Below are 20,021 nucleotides of genomic sequence, written 5' to 3'. Positions count from 1 at the left end.
ACGCCTGAATCAGAGCTTTGATTTTTGTTTTGTTTGTTTGTTTGTTTTTTAGGGACCTTCATTTTTTTAATTGTTATTTCCCCAATACAATTTTTTTCTACTGTACAGCATGGTGACCCAGTTACCCATACATGTATATATTCTATTTTTGCACATTATCATGCTCCATCATAAGTGACTAGACATAGTTCCCAGTGCTACACAGCAGGATCTCATTGCTAATCCATTCCAAAGGCAATAGTTTGCATTCATTAACCCCAAGCTCCCAACCCATCCCACTCCCTCCCTGTCTCCCTTGACAACCACAAGTCTATTCTCCAAGTCCATGATTTTATTTTCTGTGGAAAGGTTCATTTGTGCTGTGTATTAGATTTCAGATATACTTGATATCATATGGTATTTGTCTTTCTGACTTACTTCGCTCAGGATGAGAGTCTCAAGTTCCATCCATATTGCTGCAAAAGGCATTATTTTGTTCTGTTTTATGGCTGAGTAGTATTCCATTGTGTATATATACCACATCTTCCTAATCCAATCGTCTGTGATGGACATTTGGGTTGTTTCCATGTCTTGGCTATTGTGAATAGCGCTGCAATGAACATGCAGGTGCATGTGTCTTTTTTAAGGAAAGTTTTGTCTGGATATATGCCCAAGAGTGGGATTGCTGGGTCATATGGTAGTTCTATGTATAGTTTTCTGAGACCTCCATACTGTTCTCCATAGTGGTTGAACCAGCTTACACTCCCACCAACAGTGGAGGAGGGTTCCCTTTTCTCCACACCCCCTCCAGCATTTGTTATTTGTGGACTTATTAATATTGGCCATTCTGACTGGTGTGAGGTGGTATCTCATGGTAGTTTTGATTTGCATTTCTCTAATAATCAGAGATGTTGAGCATTTTTTCATGTGCTTTTTGGCCATCTGTCCATCTTCCTTGGAGAAATGTCTATTCAGGTCTTTTGCCCATTTTTTCAATTGGCTTTTTTGCTGTTGAGTTGGTTTTGTGTTGGTTTGGTGGGGTTTTTTTTTTTCCATACAATAGATAAAATTACTGGGTTTGGTTTTCTCATTTATGTTTTATGTGGTAAGGTTGTACAGGGAGGGTACACTCTGAAGTCCTTTTGGATCCAGTAGCAAATGCACAAGAACCAATAGGGTGTGACTGTTACTATAGTCACCTGCTTTGGTAGCATCCTGTCTGATCCACAGCCCAACCTCGTTCTGTCTGCTATTCATCACCCTACTGCTGAGAATCATCAGAGGATGTTGGAAGTGCAGCCAAACCTTTTGTCTTACCAGTGATGATCTCAAGACTCAGAGACAGGAAGACTCTTGTCAAGTTTCTGCAGAGAGGCAGGCAGGGGTGGGCCTGTGCAGTAGACCCCACAGGCCACTGCCCCTCAGATGGCTTCTCATGACCTTTGTGCCTGTTCTCAGCAGACCTGGGCTCTGATGAAGTCAAAGAGGCATTTCCTTCCTTCCTTTCATCTTCCTTACCCTCCTGGCTTTGGGAAAATCTGGAAGTGGCAGCCCTCTGGAGGTCCATATTTTACACACTGTTCCTGCTCCCGCAGGGCACCCTCGGATGCCTCTCACACATTGTGTCCCGACTTGGGGATCTTGCAGCTCAGAGCCCAGTTGACAGCCGAAGAGGTGAGAAGGCTGAAAACACCTGAAACTCCCTTGGCATTAAAGAAGTGAGAAGGTGGATGGGAAATGTTTGTGATAACTGACATTGGAGAGAGTTGATAAAAATGAGGAGATTTTAAGGCTTGCCTTCTCCTGATCCTCTGAAACTAAGGATATAAGGCTTTTAATCTCACATGACAGTTTCAGCTGTTTAGTGGTGGTAACCTGGCTGAGGAGGATTCCAAAGCCACACCTGGATTCCAAGGGCAAGAAGCCTAGGATTCTGGCATTGCCATGAGCTGCAGTGTAGGTCGCAGATGTGGCTTGGATCCCACGATGCTGTGGCTATGGTGTAGGCTGGCAGCTGTAGCTCTGATTCGACCCCTAGCCTGGGAACCTCCATATGCTGCAGGTGTGGCCCTAAAAGACAAAAAAAAAAAAAAAAAGGCAACTAGGATTCAACATCCAGCCCCATTTGCCTCTTGAGAAGGAATATACAAACATGCTCTGTGTCTACTGTAGAATTTATTTCACTTTCCCATGTTTTTAGGAGTAGTTTTTTTATTAGTGATTCATGAGTCCGATTTCCTCATAATATTAGGACATCCCTCTTAAAGGCAGGGGTCTTCATTCCCGTTTTCCCCAAACTGTACTACATATGATATGCTGAGTGAATAGGTGAATTACTCAGTGAATACATTAATAACCTCTGTCATGGTGGATACATTGTAAGGTCTTCTAGCATAATAGCAAGAACTCACCTTGTGGGATCAGACATACATAGGGTTGCATTCAGCTCTGCTCTTATCAGTTCTGTGGTCTCCACTTTACCTGTACCTCAGTTCTTCTTTTATAAAATAATAATAATAACAATGTATACACTATTATTATTATAGGGGATGACAGAGATTAAAACTGACAGTTAATGTAAAAGATGTATTCTAGTTCCAAGCATTAAAGGGCTCAAGACATGCAAGCAGCTATTAATAACATCAGAAATCACCATCACCAGCATCATTTGTGGACTCTGTCATTATGTTGGGAACCAGAGTCCCCAGATCCTCAGCAGCCCTTCTCTTTTCTTAGATATGAGAGGGAGAGATGCAAAGGAACAAATTGACGGTTTGGGAAAGAAAAGAAATTTAATATTCATTATTTTGTGGCTGTTGCACCAAACAACCACACCGTAGGATTCTGTGAGCTGAAGGACCCATGAAAACTTCCTTCCTGAGATTCTCATCTAATCTTGGCTCTGTGGATCTCACCACTAAGACGACCAAAAAAAGACCAACCCAAGGCAATGGCGGGGGTGGGGGGAGGGCGCAGTTTTATCCAATTTCTCAAATAAGGTAGCGGAAGGCTTTCTACTCAGACCTTCAGGACAGAAGGAGTCCCTCCTACCCATGCTTAGAAGTGCCCCATGCTTGCACAGTACCCCAAAGAAATAAATCCAGCAGCTATGGCACCATGGCCCAAACTGGCCTTGCCCCCTCCTTATCTGCCCTGGAGGAAGTACTGGGAGCTGGCAGGTGGGGGCATCCTAAACCAACAATCAGGTGTGGATACCGATGCAGCCGTGGTAGTGGATGGGTGTGTTGGTGTGAGGGAGGTGACTGACGTTACGCTCTCAAGTGTGTGTAGAATGTACGAGACAAAGTGACCCGAAACATAGACATGGTGATTGGTAATGAGGTCAGCGGTGGTGAAATGTGGATCTGAAAAATGACCACGCTTGCATAGTCCATGTCTATCCTCTCACAGTTGAAGGGGACAAAATTTCTTCACTTAGAAGGGAAATAATCCATTCCCCTGTTGATTCATTTACTTGACTTTGATTGCACATCTTGATGCCAAGGACTATGCTATGTGCTGGGTAGGCATGCTGAGAAAAGGAGAAAGAGGCCCTGCCCTCACAAACTTAGAGCCTCAAAGAGGCACAGATAATCACCAAGCCAACAATGCATCAGATGCAGTGAAATCTCTCATAACCAATTTCCATTCAACCATCTCTCCAAATTGATCTGCCTCTCCATTTTCTCTGTAAACACCACACCTGACACCCCTGGTGAGTTGAAAGCTCCTGGTCAGTAGCCTCTTTGATCAGCCCATATATTTCTGCTCACATCAACTTTGCTAGAAGTGTGCTAGGAATCAATTCCATTTGTTTCCTACCCTATTTATACTTCTCTGGCTTAATTATATTTTTGCAGTGTAACTAGAAATTATGTAAACTGATGAAATATGAGTGCAAAAACAAGTTGTTTTATTTCCCTGGAAACTAAGGCAAATACCTTTGAAAGGTTCAAAGATGAATCACTCAAAAATTGTAATACTAGGTGTAGGCACAAAACTCTAAATGACTAGAGGAAAACACACACAAAAAACTCCGCACTTGCATTTATTTTTAAAGTTCCCATGACATCAAAAGAGTGATAAATGCATGTGCACCTAGGTGTTCTGAGCTAAAAGAAAATAACCTGTTATGAATCATTTTTTGTGTGATCCTCTGCTTTAACCATCTTTTTCAAATAATCTAATTGTGGTGCCCATGGCATCAGATAAAAGTGTTTCTACTGCAATTACGACATGAGTAAAGTGTTGTGAAGGAAAGAAAGTGAAGGCAGTAACAGCCCAGTGGATGACCTACAAACAGTGGTCCTTGAAAGACAGGAAAAGGCCAACCACACAAAAGTGGGAGAGAAGAGTTCTAAGTAGAGGGAACAGCCTGGGGTTGGGGAGGCCTTGGTGAGTTGGAGGAGCTACAGCAATGGACAGGGGAAGGGGAGAAGATGGATGAAACTGTTCAGGAGAGCAGGGTTCAGACAAGGCAGCCCCTTAGAGGTCATGTCAAGGAGTATAAACATTATTAAAAGCATGATGAAGAACTTCTGGGGGCTCAGGGGGATGGTGTTAAGACAGGCTTTCATTTCCATTTTCAAAAGAATGTTCCTGCTCCTATGTAAAGAATAGATGAGGGTGGGGAAAGGGTAAGGTGGTGGCAGGGAGAAAGGAAAGTGATAAAGGAAGTGATAAAATGCAGTAAATATAGACATCCCTCAGTATCCACAGGGGGGAATGGTTCCAAGGCCCCTCCTCAGGTACCCAAATCCGAGGATGCTGAAGTCCCTTATGTAAATGGCAGAGAATTTTCATATGCACTACACACATCTCCTGGGTACCTTAAACCATCTCTAGATTATTTATAACACCTAATCCAATGTAAAGGCTGACACGGTTATGACTACAATGTAAGTGCTGCCTAAATAGCTGTCCACATGTGGCAAATTCAAATTGTGATTTTTGGAGCTTTCTGGATTTTTTTTTTCCAAAATATTCTCAAGGCATGATTGGTTGGTCTGTGGATGCAGAACCCACAGATCCAGAGGGCTGATTTTATGCACAGTGAGTGGTGACACAGTGTGAGACCTGAGAGGAGAGGGGTAATGGGTGGTGGGAATGGTAAATACATTTGTGGCATCTTTAGAAGGACTTTTACCCATGTTTTCTCTCATCAGTCAATCAGAATGATCAAATTTACAACTAATTTTGAAAGGCCTTTGGGATCTGATGAGGGGAAAAAAACCCAGAATCAACCAAGTTGATTTTGTTTTTCTAGTTTGATGTTTATTGGCCATGCTACTCAGAGCAAGCCTCTGAACCCTTGGAAGCTCATCTGTATAAAGTGAAAAATAGCATCATGTCCAGTCACCTCATGTTGGAGTTGTAAAATTTAAATAAAATGATGGCTTATGTGTATACTACACTTCACAGTGAATTTAGGACTTGGGTAATCCCACAGCAGGCAAGGTGGGTATCACTGCCCTCACTTTACAAAAGTACATTTTGAGAAACTCCAAATGTACGCACAAAACAATTCCTGAGCACCTACTATATCAAGAACAGGGCTAGGCACTGAGGTTTTAAAAAACAAATTAGACCCAGGCTTACCTCACAGAAGTTCACGGTCTTGATGAAGAGACACAAGAAAATGGGAAACTATAGAATATCAAAATAAGTACTAAGAAAGAAGACACCTTAGAAACTCAGAGGAGGAAGTAATCTTTTCTGGAAGGGTTGGAAAGCCCACTGGAGGCAACATCTGACTGGGGTTTTGAAGGATGCATACAAGTTTTCAGGTGTTGAGGGGCATTTGTGAGGAGTGTGTATGGAGGCATGGAGACCCAAAAGGAGATGGTTTGAGGCACCCAGCAGTGTGGCTGAGGCCTCCAGCATTGGGTGGGCTTTTAAGAAATGAGGCTGGGGGTGGATCCAGGCCCACGGGGCTCTCCCACATGGAGCTCTGTGGGTGTGTTATGCCAAAGCAGGAAAAGTAGCTTTGTGTTCCTGTTCAAGTACAGTACCTTTCTGTTCACGCTTTCTTCCAATGCTCTCAGCAGTCCTACACTGTATCTGTGCCCGTGCCCTCCACCTCCGCTTTCCTCACTTACTCTTTTCCCCAGAACTAGTTTGAATCTGAGCCGTTCCTTCCCCCCACACAGTCCTGGATCTTACTGTAGGGGGGCACACAAAGAGAACACCCTAGACAACAAGAAATGCTTTTATTCTCAGAATTTCTTCTCAAATTCAAGGAGCCCGGACTTTTTCTTAGCAGGAGCTCTTTCATCCCATGTTTTGAGAAACCTTGAAAAGTGATTCAAATGTTGGTACAAAGGGGACTAAATAGAAGAGAGTCAGTTGGTCACAGGGGAGGTGTCTCTGCAGAGAAGGCAGTTGGGCTTTTGCTAAAGAGTCTCAGTTGATGGAAATTGTCTAGGAGACCGGGCTTCTAGTCCCTGCGCTGGACGACATGCTCTCACGCCTCCAGTCTCCTATCTGGAAAATGATACGAAAATGTGTGTTTCCAGAGGTGGAAGGAACCTTAGGGCTAATTGAATTTCACTTCTTTCTTAAACAAGGAAATGAACACTGAAGGGGGGGAATAACTTGCTTAAGGCCATAGGGAGAACGAGCAGGTTGTTTGGCCACTCATTCATTCACTCATCCATTCCAGTCGGCAATGTTGTAATACCTCCCACATGCCAGTACCGTGCTAGATGCTAGGGCCAGAGGAGTTGATAAAAATAGTCATAATCACTTCCATTTTGAGGAAAGTGAAATTACATGGATAAACAAAACTTAAAGAGGAAAATGTTTTTCTTTTTTTTTCTTAGGGCCACACCTGTGGCATATGAAAGTTCCCAGGCTAAGGGTTGAATCAGAGATATAGCTGCCAGCCTATACTGCAGCCACAGCAACAGCAGATCCTTAACCCACTAAGCAAAGCCAGGGATCGAACCCCCCATCTTCATGGATACTGGTCAGGTTCTAGAATTCAAGGAATCTGGACTTTTTCTTAACTGAACCATGACAGGAACTCCTAAAGAGGATATTTAAAGACAGAGAGATGAGCTCTGATGGAAATATACATGGTAGAGCAATAGAGAATAAAACGGCAGGAGGATACTTTAGAGAAAGCCTCTCTGAAGAAAGAACACTAAAACTGAGCCGTAAAGAGTAAGGACTCAGTCAAATGAAGAGGGTTGGAAGATCTTTCTAGGAGAGAAAAGCATGTGCAAAAGCCCCAAGGATAAAAAAATTTGGACTGTCTTGAAAGGTAAAAGAAAGACCCATGTGAAGTGGAGGCAGAAGGGGCATGGCCTGGGAGCAGGTGTCATAGGGGAGGTAGATAGGGGGCCTGGTTTGCAGCCTTCAAATTCAAAGTGCTCTTATTGGTAAACTGGATGACCTTCACATCCCTATGGAACAGAAAGGCAAGTTCATGTTCATAATAAGACTCTACCAGTTGTTTAAAATTCAGTATTCTCAGCATGCTTTTCTGAGACCAGGCATTAGAAGAGCAAGAAGAAAAAAAAAAAAAAAAAAAGCTTGAGCTTTTCTTCTGTACCCACCTCTTCACTTGGTTAGTGTTCAGCTCAAGAAAGCAGTCAAGGGCAGAGGTCAGGAGTGAATTCAGACACCAAGTGAAGGGGAATTTGGGTTTTGAGAGCCAGAATCTCTTGTTTCCATAGCCTTACTTTGTCCTTCATATTTTGTGCTTTTACCTCCTCAGCCGGAAAAATGACTTTCACTGGCCCCCTCAGGCAGTGTCATCTGCAGATCATCAGTGAAACTTTGCCTTGATTGACAGGTGCCAATTAAGTTCACCGATATGCAGTGGGCTTGCTGCTTGGTTTACGAAAACCCATTCATATGCATGATCTTCACAGGAAAAGAATAGCAAATGAGAAACAAAATATTTTTTTCCCACTCATCCAGGGAACAGAATCAAGATAGTCAAAGGGCGAGCTTGGCTTCATTTCATGAACGATTTACCTGGTGTTCCTTGCAGGGATAGTTCATTCATGAACCAGCAGGACAGGCTTTGTGATGGGGGGTGGGGGCTGGGGTGGGGGAAGCGGCAGTGGGTGGTGACTGGCCAGAGGCAGAGAAAGCTATGAGGCTAACCTCCCCCCAACCCCCTCCCTTTGGCTTCTGACTTGCTTTTACTACTTCCGCTCTTGCTGGTTAATGTGCTAGTTATTAGGGGCAGCAAAGAAGCAGATGTAGTCCCTACCTAGGCTATTCAGCAAACCCCACCACCTACCTCCAGAGGCTGAGTGAGCATGCACCCTGGCCCTGGTCTATAGCCTTAACCTCTGCCCTGGAATCCAACCCAAGAATGAGCCCTGACCTCAGCCTCAAATCCAAGTTCCAACCTTGTCCATCTCATCACCCCAGCCCTGGACTGAGCCCCTACTTCAGCACTTCTGACTAAGCCCCATGTGTGCCTGAGCCTTGGTCTGGAAGGGTGCAGCCACAGTGCTGTGTGTCCCCTAGGGCACAGCCACTTTTAAAATAAGCCTCTGAAAGCACTGGCCCTCTCAAAGGCTCGGGTCCCCTTGCCATCTCATCTGAGAGGCCTTTAGCCATGAGAAAGAGGTACAGCCTCCTCCAGCTCAAAGCCAATCAATGCACAGGAGAGGAAGCCTGGAACTCAGAACCGCCCTACCTACTACTGCCCTGTGTCAACACCACAGCTGGAGTCTGTCTGTGACCTTCAAGGGCCCCCCAGCTCTGGTACAGAATCAGCAGGTGGCAGTCATGTCGGGAGGTCAGTGCTTGGCTTTGACCCACTCCAGGTTCCTTTCCCCACCCTCCCCACAGTATGCATGGCCACAGCCACTCAGAAGAACCGCAAGTCGTGGACAGGAAGATACAGGCTCACACCCATGTCCATCACTCCCCAGAGGCATGATCCTTCTTGGTTCCTTGTCCATATGTGGGCTCAAGCATCACCATTCCTGCCCTACCCACCTTAGTGGTATTCACAGGAGAAAACAGATGTGAGAGATTGAGAGATGAGAGAATATACTAGGAACCATCATACCTCTCTCAAAATGTCAGCATTTTACCCTTTTTGCTCTCCAGTAGCTGAATCACATAGAGTGTGAGCCAGCCATAGACACAATCCAGCACAAAGCCTGTTGTTGCAAATCAAGTTTTCCGTGGTAAATAAAGTCTCATATTCTTTTATTTCCGTATTGTCTTTGGCTCCTTTTGTGCTATAAAAGCAGCATGGAGTAGTTGCAGCAAAGACCATAGGCCACTCAGCGCCTAAGACAGTTACTAGTTGCTCCTTTGCAGAAAAAGGTGTCGACACCTGGCATAGGGGATCAGAATAATGGCTCTGAAGTTGGAACACCTAGGTTTGGATTCTGAAGCTTCTACTTAGTGGCTCTGTGACCTTAGGCAAGTTCCTTAGCCTCAGTTTTTTTTTTTTTTTTTTTTTTTTTTTTTGGTCTTTTTTGTTGTTGTTGTTGTTGTTGCTATTTCTTGGGCCGCTCCCGTGGCATATGGAGGTTCCCAGGCTAGGGGTTGAATCGGAGCTGCAGCCACCGGCCTACGCCAGAGCCACAGCAACGCGGGATCCGAGCCGGGTCTGCAACCTACACCACAGCTCACGGCAACGCCGGATCGTTAACCCACTGAGCAAGGGCAGGGACCGAACCTGCAACCTCATGGTTCCTAGTCGGATTCGTTAACCACTGCGCCACGACGGGAACTCCAGCCTCAGTTTTTTATTTTACTTTTTTTCTCCATAAACCGGGGATAATAACTGTATCTCTATACTAGTAAAACAGGAGTAAAAGAGTAACTCATGAAAAGCAAACAGAGTAGTCCCTGACACACAGTAAATGCTCAGTGTTGGCTGGGATTTTACGATCAAGGGAATGGAAGTTCTGGTTTGTGATGACAGACTTCCAGGGGTCAGAGTTTTCATGGTTCAAGGCACAGGCCAGGGAGTGAGACTGACCTGGATTCATGTCCCAGCTCTGTCACTTATCACATGACTGACTTGTGAAAGATTAATTAATCTCCCTGAACTTCAGCTTCCTCATGCATGAAATAGGGGAAAAAAATTATAGGGTTGTTGTGAGGAGTAAATGATAGTGCTTAGAATAGATTTGTCACATAGTCAACACTCAAGAGGTGACATAACAGTAATAATAACTAAGAAGGACAGTATTTTTCCCCGGTAGGGAGGCTGCCCAGAGCAAATCCATAGTGAGATGTCTCTAGGATGCCAACATTGTGTGAGGTAGGAGGATCTACCTGTGGCCGGTGGTACCCTTGACACCAGGTTTTGCATATTTCGGGCACATGTAAATTCAGTCAGCCTCAAAGTGGAGTTGGGCTGACAGGTGTCTATTGGGAGGCTTGTCTCTAGGCTAACAAGCCCTCAAGACCAGGTACCTTTAGCATTAACAATCTGTGATCCTGTGACTGTTCTTGAGTCGCGTGATGGGTCAAGGAGGACAGAACACATACATGTGTGTGAGTTTATGAAACAGCCCATAATACTTCATGGTTGCCTAGTTTGCTGAACAGGGTGAAAATGCCCTCGTTTTGAATCCTTTCCACATCCTAAGGGCTGAGTTACATAATGGGATGTAAACCTCTTGCCTAGGGAGCACTGGCTAAGGAGACTGGGTGTTGTGGGTGGAATATATTAAAGCTGGCTGGATTTTGGATGCCAGCCTAAGAGCATGGCTCTCCTCTATTGGCCTAGAGAACAGGGAGTGACAGGGTTCAGTGGGCTGAGGCAGGGGGCGTGTGGATGAGAGGCGGGGAGAATGCATATCCCTCAAGCGCATGGTTGCTACATGTTCAGCTTAATTTGGAAGACTGTGAAACAAGTAACATCACCAAGCATTTGTTTATCCCCTACCCAGCTCTATGTGGATACATTACATCGTACATATCAAGAAAGATGAGAGTTGAAACACCTCTACCTTCAAGGGAGCTTACACCTTGCTTGTGGATGAAAAGATATAAATGCACAAAAAGTCATTTGACAATATAAAAAATATATGAGTCTGCTCAATGCAAGAAATGTTGTGGAAGCAAAATTAGGTCAGTTATCAAGAACAGTATATGAATTGATTAATATAGGTGAATGATTTGCATTCATTCATTCTTCATTCTTTCATTTATCAGAAATATTGTATAGTCACTCAGCAATGCCTTCTAGGGATTGTAAAGAATAAAAGAAGCCTTATGAAGGCAGAGGCATCATCTATCTTATTTACCACTCTGTTCCACAGTATCTAGCCCATAGGAGACAGACAATAGTGACTGAATTAGTTATAGCTCTTTACCTATAACTTGGCATTTAGATGCATGTGACATTTATGGAGCTCCTAATATGGTATTGAACTTGGACTTGTATGATAAAATACTAGCAAACCAAAATTTATTCTATGTTTAATCCCCTCAGTAAGATATCTCTTGGTTTAATATGCCTGACATCCATCTTCTCTCTGTTCATAATACATTCATTTTCCTTTGGCTGACATCTCAGTAAGGTGGTTACCTAATGTTACTAAGATAATCAGCTGGTTTCTCTGCCTTCCTTTGATCAACAGATGACTCCTACCCTGAAAAAGGCTAGTCTCGAGCTGTATGAAGTGGGTATCACAAATGGCTGGAGCAATGGTGACACTCAGAACAGACTGTCAATGAATTTCCCACATCTCAGTTCCCAGAGCTCCTGCAATTTCTGTCTTCACTAAGGTCTAGTGTTTGAGCTGAGTGTCCCTCATATACCTTCTCCTTTTGTCTTCAGTTAGCATGCATTAAGTTCTGTTCTTGCAATCAAAGAACTCAAACTAATAAGCATGAGGGCTGAATAAAAATTGATAAGAGGCATAACTTTCCATGGACATTTAAAGGAGGGATGGAGACCTTTAGACTACAGCCAGGCAAGGGGATTCATACGAGCTTCATGAAAGAGGTAGCAATTGGGCTGGAACTTTAAAGAATATAAAGAATTTGGCTCCAGTAAATGTTACAACTGAAGGGAGGTCTGTTGAAATGCACCATGAAGCTTGGGGTGAAGCCCTTCCTGGGGACAACATGGTCTTTAATGTCAAGAACGTGTCTGTCAAAGATGTTCATTGTGGCAACGTGGCTGGTGACAGCAAAAATGACCCACCAATGGAAGCAGCTGGCTTTACAGCTCAGGTGATTATATTGAACCCTCCTGGCCAAATCAGTGCTGGATACGCACCTGTGCTGGATTGCCACACAGCTCACATTGCCCGCAAGTTTGTTGAACTGAAGGAGAAGATTGATTACCATTCTGGGAAAAAGCTGGAAGAGGGCCCCAAGTTCTTTAAACCTGGTGATGCTGCCATCGTTGATATGGTTCCTGGCAAGCCCAGGTGTGTTGAGAGCTTCTCTGACTATCCTCCTCTGGGCCATTTTGCTGTTCGTGACATGAGACAGACGGTTGCTGTGGGTGTCATCAAAGCGGTGGACAAGAAGGCAGCTGGAGCTGGCAAGGTCACCAAGTCTGCTCAGGAAGCTTAGAAGGCTAAATGAATATTATTCCCACTACCTCCCACCCCAGTCTTAATCAGTGGTGGAAGAACAGTCTCAGAACTCTTTGTCGCAATAGGCCATTTAAGTTTAACAGTAAAAGACTGGTTAAAGATAACAATGCATCGTAAAACCTTCAGAAGGAAAGGAGAATGTTTTGTGGACTCTTTGTTTTGTGTGTGGCAGTTTTATTAGTTTTTAAAATCAGTACTTTTTAATGGAAACAACTTGACCAAAAATCTGTCTCAGAATTTTGAGACCCATTCAAAAAAAAGTTTAATGAGGAAAAAAAAAAGAATATAAAGAATTTGGAGAGGGGAGTTTCTGCTGTGGTGCAACAGGCTCATCTATGGAGCACCAGGATGCAAGTTCAATCCCTAGTCCAGCACAGCGGGTTAAGGATCCAGCATTGCCATAGCTACAGCACAGGTTGAATCTGCAGCTCAGATCTGATCCCTAGCACAGGAACTCTATATGCTGCAGAAGTGGACAAAAAAGAAAAAAAAATTATTTGGCATTTGGAGAGGGACAAGGCACAAGGCAAGAAGGCTGTGCGGGCCAAAACAAGAGCATGGGCAAAGGCCCAGAACTTAAAGCAAGGCTAGAAACATCCAAGAACAGCAGCATCTACATTAGAACCCAATGAACTCAATGGTCCATGTTTGCATTGCAACCACTACACTTTAGTCAGAAGATGTTCCCTTTCCCATTTTCCATTGAGTCAGAACAACCTTCCCTTTTACCGTGTGTTTCCTTCATTGCCTTGAGCTGTAGGATGTCGGAGCTGGAAGGTCTGGTGAGATCAGCTGGAACAAGGTGATGGTATAGGGTCTCGCAGGTACCCAAGCCACATATGAAATATTGCACACCAGAGGAGAGCAATAAGTTTACTCAGTTACATGATTTGTCCTTATTCACCTTCATTTTCTACTGCTTTCCTCCTTTGTCCTACATTACATCTATGCTGGCCTTCTTTCTATTTCTCAAACTCATCAGTCTTTTCCTGAACCTTTGTACTTTTTGTTTCTTCCACTGGAAACTTTCCCTGGACCTTTGCCTGGCCAGCTCCTTCCTGTGGTTCATTTTTCAGGTCAAATGTTAGTGTCACAGAGAGGGTTTCCCTCACCATCTTATCTAAAGTAGCCTCAGGGCATTGCCGTTGTGGCTCAGTGGGTTACAAACCCGAGTAGCATCTATGAGGACTCAGGTTCGATCCCTGGCCTCGCTCAGCGGGTTAAGAATCCAGTGTTGCCATGAGCTGAGGTGTAGGTCACAGATGCGGCTCGGTACCACATTGCTGTGGCTATGGCTATATCTATGGTGTAGGGTGACAGTTGCAGGTCTGATTTTGTTTTGTTTTGTTTTGTTTTGTTTTTGTTTGTTTTTTGTTTTTTGTCTTTTTGCTATTTCTTGGGCCGCTCCCACAGCATATGGAGATTCCCAGGCTAGGGGTCCAGTCCGAGCTGTAGCCATCGGCCTACACCAGAGCCACAGCAAGGCGGGATCCGAGCTGCATCTGCAACCTACACCACAGCTCACGGCAACGCCAGATCCTTAACCCACTGAGCAAGGGCAGGGACCAAACCCGCAACCTTATGGTTCCTAGTCGGATTCGTTAACCACTGCGCCACGACGGGAACTCCACAGGTCTGATTTGACCCCTGGCCTGGGAATTGCCATATGCTACACTTGCAGCCCTAAAAATAAATTAAAAATTAAAAAAATAAAATACAATAAATAAAGTAGCCTCACCAATCACATTCACATCATGCCACACTGTCTTCATAACACTTATGTATCCTAATAATCTTGCCGATTTTTATATCCTCTCTCTCCTCTCTGTAGATCCTCAGCTTCATGCTGCCAGGTTCTCATCTTCTTGTCCAGCCTGGTATCCCCCTGGCACCACTGCTATCTAGCATACACCACCACGTGTGCAGTTGGAAGGGTGAATGAGTAGACAGAAGAAAGATGGAGAGAAGAAAGAGAAAAGCCCTATCTATAGAACTCCACATTGCCAATGAGGATAAAAGTTTTATTAGTGGTATTTCTCTCTCTCTCTCTCTCTCTCTCTCTCTCTCACACACACACACACACACACACACACACACATGCACACACTTGAGAATACTTATTTAGTATAAACTCCATAAACTCCATTGTCCAGATGGGTAAAATGCAGCCCAGAGCAGGAAAGGGGCTTGTTCATGGTCCTAGATTTGCTTCTTTGCCTTTGCCTTTCCAGAGCCATGCCAGGTACTTGAGAATTTTCCAGCAGAACCTAGGATCTCTCATTCTGTCTGTCCTCCCCACCACCCCTGGTTTCATGTGTCACCTCACAAGGTGAGTCTCATTCCAGCACCGTGAGCCCAACCTTCATCTAATTCTTAGCCTCGTAGACAGTGTCACACCTCACTGGCTTTCAGTGACTGGTCATTACTACTCATGTTTCAGAATAAACATGTCTGAGCAAGGGGCAGATGGCTCCTCTTCCACATCTTCTGCTGCTGCCAGGTCCCAGCAGGGCTCAGGGGCCAAGATGAAGAGAGGTCCCAAGAAGCTGAGATGAACCCAAAGAAATGCAACATGGGCACATGACTCGGGGGCTTGAGTTCTCCAGTCCAGGCAAGGTCCTTTGCAGCCTGGTCCCCTCCCACTGCCACCTCTAGCCCTACCCCAGTTGTACTGGCTTTTCTGGAGTTTCTCTAAGGTCCCCTTCTCTCCCTCACCTCATTGCCTTTGGATACACTGGTCCCTCCACCTGGATATTGACATAAGGCACTTAGCACTGTGCCTACTGGAAATAAGTGCTCAGTAAACATGGGCTATAACAGCAGCAATGATCATTTATTCTATATTTAATCCGATTACGACTCTCTCAAAATGTCCTTTCTTTCCCTTAAGGTAAAACTTACTGAATTCCTGTCTAAGCTCTGAGAAGGTACAAACATGTCTGTTTTGTATCATCACTGCATCCCAATTTTCTGACAATATTAGTTTCTGGTGCTCAATAAACATTAGTCAACTCAAACAAATGAACAATAAAATTTTATCTAGCAAGTGACAGAGAAGCCCTGGACATGTCTCAGAATCCTGAATAATTGTTGTTGAGAGGGGACGGGGACCATTGTCACCTATTTGGTAGTTCGCACAAGTCACTGTTAGACCTTGGGTGCAGGAGTGTATAAGGGGATGGAGGGGCCCTGAGTGACAGAAGTAAAGCACACCTTACGTCACAAGGTTTGAGTCCATCAAGTGTGTCATTCCCACCCGTAAGGACCGAATTATTCAAGGAGAAGGATGAGTGTCTAGAAGACCCCCACCTGCACACACACTTTCTAGCTCCCTCCCGAGAGTGAAGCTATCCTGTCACCTCATTATCCACTATTTACAATGAGGCTGCCACATTTCCAAGGACCAGGAGCCAAGGAGACATGTCGGTGTGAGAAGCCTTAAATGAAGTGACAACGAGAAAGAAGTCACTAATACCAGGAGTTCCCTCCCTGGGAGAGAGCTATCAGGCCGAGTGCCCAGGGCTGGGAGATTTACTGATACTAAGGGGATGGTGCCTTAACCAGGAGTGATTATCAAAGAGACTGAAGCGAAGCGAGGATGCGATTGGACAGCCCGCAGCGCAGGGCGCAGGTTTGCCTGCCCTCGCCAGTGCCTGACCTGATGCCTCCCCAAGAGGGAATTCCTGGCCTCGTTTTTTTTACTGGCTCTGATTGTTGGCCACATTCTGCTTCAGAGTCTCTTGGAGGCAGGGACCTCGGTATCTGACACTCTGGCAGGATTCCCTGAGTGTGCTATAGCTTTTCTCTCTCTGCCAGGTCTGAGCTGCCACCCTTCCTTCCGCTGGGAATACTCTTTATGCAGGAGCAGTCAGGCCATCCCGGCTCTCTGGGCTGCTTCCTGCTTCTCTTTCCATGTCAAAGCTACACTTCCTCTTGGAAGCCTTCTCTGGGGTCCCCAGAGAGTATAGTTAGGTGTCCCTGCATGAACCCTGACGTCACCCTTGCCGCAGCACTTGAAGGCGGAGTGTTTTTGGTTGGTTCAGCATTAGTCTCTCCCACTGTCAAGGTGACAGTCCTTGAGGTTAGGGCATGCCTATTTCACCACCGTGTATCCACTGCCTAACATAAAGTCTCATGAGGGGTGGATGCTGGATGTCAAGAGATGGATGGATGGATAGATGGACATATGCATGAACCAACAAGAGAACAGACTGTGCTTTCAGGGTTTCCCAGGGAGGAGAGAGGGGCATATCAAGCACCACCCAGTTTTGTTTTGTTTTGTTTTTTAAATATCAATAGACCCTAATGCAGTAATGTCTCTTAATATGGCCACAGGGAAAGGCAGTGTGCTACATGAGAGGATCTTTAGAAACAAAGCTGTCCCACATGTCAAGACTGCTTCTTTCCAGTGTCATTGGAGGGAGGAAGGGGTGGCCTATTACAGAAATCAAGTGCTCAAGCCTTGTGGTCTGATGGGTGGTGTTCAGATCTGAGCTTTGCCTTGCTCTCCCTTCCTCAATTTATAACCTGCCTCGCAGAAGGAAAGAATTCAATGCAGAGAATGTCCTTGGCATGGTGTCTGGTGCTTCATAAGTGCTCAGATGTCAGCTCTTAATTGTTACTATCAGAGACACCCTATGCACAGCTGATGTCTTAAACGGAGAATGCATGTGGAGTCCCACCTAGTCTGATTCATCACCAGCCCAAGAGTCTGACTGGACCAGTACACAGCAGGGCTCAGAAGATGCTTTTGACTGTTCCCATTTATCTGTTCCAGCTTGCTCTATCTGACAATACAGGCTCCACCTCTAGTGCCCTCTCTGATTTGCCTCCTCTCACCTACTCTCTAATAGGTAATGAACATCATGTTAAAAATGTTAAGTACAACTCAAGACTCGTTAAGTACACTACATGCATCTAGATTTAGTGCTAGGATGCTGCTGCAACTGGATGCCAGAACTTGGAGCCTTTCTCTGATTCATAGGTTTGAAAAGTGCACTGGAGGTTGCTAAAAGTCTGACCAGCAAATAACCAAAATGTGCTCAATCAGTAAATATTTTTCAGCTCATTAGACTAGAATGTAGACTCTTGGAGACTGAAAAGACATGGAATATTATGGAGTTCAAACCACCATTCTACAGACAGGAACTGAGGCCCAGGGAGAGCTGGGGTTGTCTCAAGGTCATGTAATACTGTGTGGTGATAAAAACAAAAAGAGAACCCTCTGGGTCTTCTGGTATCTAGTCCAGTGCTTTTTCTACAAAATCACATTCTCTTTTCTAGTTGAACATTTACCGTGACATTTAAAGAAATGAATGCAACTATTTCTCAACATTTTACCAAATATGCATTCTCTCACTGCCTTAGGCCTACAGTCTTTGTCTCTCTGTCTCTGTCTGCCTGCCTCTCTCTCTCTGTTGCTACTCAGGTGCTGCTCAGGCTTAGCTGAAATGAGAAGCCAGTTTGAAGGTCAGATGCTGAACAACCCTAGAGCCCAGGGTCCATTTGAGTAAATCCAGGCCAGGCTACTCCAAGTTATGCTCTTCTATGTAGAAATAGGTAAACATACCTGATTAGCCTTAGAGGATGAAACATTCAGTTTAAGGGAAAAGAGATTTTCAAAAGGGACAAATAGGGAGATAATTGGATGTGGGAACATCCTGGCCTCTGTGTGTCTGAGGATCTGCTCCCATCTACCTGTGCCTGTCACTTCCGTCCCCTCCCACCCTTCCCACCTCTATTTCTAAAGCTCCAGCAAGAAACGTTAGCCACGAGGGCCCCAGAGGCCCAGCTAAAGGTGCGAAACCAAGTAGATGATGTCAGGGAATAGATGGGGAACATAAGATTTACATCCCACTGGATAATATTTCATTTCAGCACGGAAAGAAGAGATCCTAAAAATACTGCAGAGAGCATATTATAATATTTTAACAGGGTTTATGTGCTCCCCATATACACTTCATGCCATCAGATGGATTGTGCTGTTTGACAAATCTATATTTAACATAGGGAGAATAATATACAACGTGTGCTTCCTGGTGGAAAAAAATCCACATTTATGGAAATCTTGATTCTGGCAATTACAATAGACATTTAAAGACAGTAACTATTGTCACCTACAAGGGGATCGAGGGTCTTCATTAGGGTGAGAGAGAAAATAGCGTGAGGAGTAAAGAATAAATAGCTACATTAGGAGACACCCACCAGAACAGGGGAGCAGGTGGTCCAGGGTGACCCATAGCTGCTCCTCATCCCCTACTACAGGGGATGTGACCTGATAGTTCATTCATTCACTCATTTGACAAACATTTACTAAGTACCTATCATATCCCAGGTACTATGCTTGCTCTGGGGCATAAATGAGGTCTCCTCTTTTTAGGGCATTAACATGGACCTAAGCAGTCACACACATATACAAGTAAAAACAGAAAATTATTTCCAATAATAAAAATTCAAAATGAAAGATAAGATGGGGAGATGCGATGGAGACATCTGTGGAATCCCTCTTCAGAAGAGGTGATGAATAAGACCTGTCCAAGGAGGTGAGATGTGAGTGGAGATACAACTGCTAAAAAGGAGTGAGCTTTGCAAAGAGCTAAGGGAGGAGCACTGCAGGCAGAGGCAGGAACGGCGTGTGCAGAGCCTCCAGGCAGAGTGAGCATGGACGCCTGGGCACAGATCAAAGGCCAGTGCTACTGGAGGAGGGAGCCCCAACAGTGGTGTGAGGTAGGAGGGGCCAAGGGGCAGGTTACACTGGCTCTGAGTCATGGTCAGATGTTTGGGGACTTTTCCTGTGTACACCAAAATCTCAACACATTGAGAGCTTTTGCACAAGAAAGGGAAACAGTGTGTTTTATCTGTTTTGTTTTTCTTTTTTCTTTTTTTTTTTTTTTTAATTAAAAGGATCCCTCTGGATTCTAGATGGAGGATGGACATCACTACTGAAAACCAAATGTTGTAAAGCTGGTATCCATGAGGGCCCCCTTCAGACACCAGGAGAGTCATGGAACAGGTTAAGAGTAGGCATATGAGGTTGTGGTTTCAAAGGGTGTCAGTCAGTGGACCCGGAGAAGGAATGAGTGCTTGGTAACTACCAGTATGCAAGCAGATGCTAAAGATCACCTTGCAGATTTCCTGAAGATGGTTGGCTGCTTTACACAGCAAGTTAGACAGACGATTCGAATGGTTTAATTACAGTCTTCAAGAGCTGATCTTCCAGGGGCAGGAAGGGAAGGTCTGGAGACTGACTGAGAACTGAGACTCACAGTAGGCAATGGGGTTGAGTGGCTAAAGGCATCCTTTAGCGCAGCATGACCCGGAGCATCAGTAACATGGTCAAAAATATTCACCAACAGAGGGTCCTGGGGGCATTTGGATTTGGCAAAATCTGGGTTATAGTAGGAGTCCTCACAATCTTTTATGTAGCTAGTGTGCAGCATGATGCTCCAAGAGGAGGGCGGGATTTGCACCATTTCCAGATTGTACTTGACGTAAGAA

General features: G+C 44.7%; 1 protein-coding gene and 1 pseudogene across 4 annotated transcripts in view; both read left to right on the top strand.

Annotated features, from left to right (window-relative positions):
- GRIA1 (glutamate ionotropic receptor AMPA type subunit 1) overlaps positions 1 to 20,021 on the top strand; it is a 323,898-nt gene that overhangs the window by 151,587 nt on the left and 152,290 nt on the right. The window lies entirely within an intron of this gene.
- On the top strand, positions 11,980 to 12,667 carry LOC146395683 (elongation factor 1-alpha 1 pseudogene; annotated as a pseudogene).

Source organism: Sus scrofa, chromosome 16, assembly GCF_054392235.1.
Source record: "Sus scrofa isolate SSC_HxYL_T2T_F1_AM1 chromosome 16, Sscrofa_HxYL_maternal_Yorkshire_Landrace_v2.0, whole genome shotgun sequence".
Lineage (NCBI taxonomy): Eukaryota > Metazoa > Chordata > Mammalia > Artiodactyla > Suidae > Sus > Sus scrofa.
The sequence above is the reverse complement of the archived record's forward strand: the minus strand, read 5'-3'. Positions and strand labels throughout refer to the sequence as shown.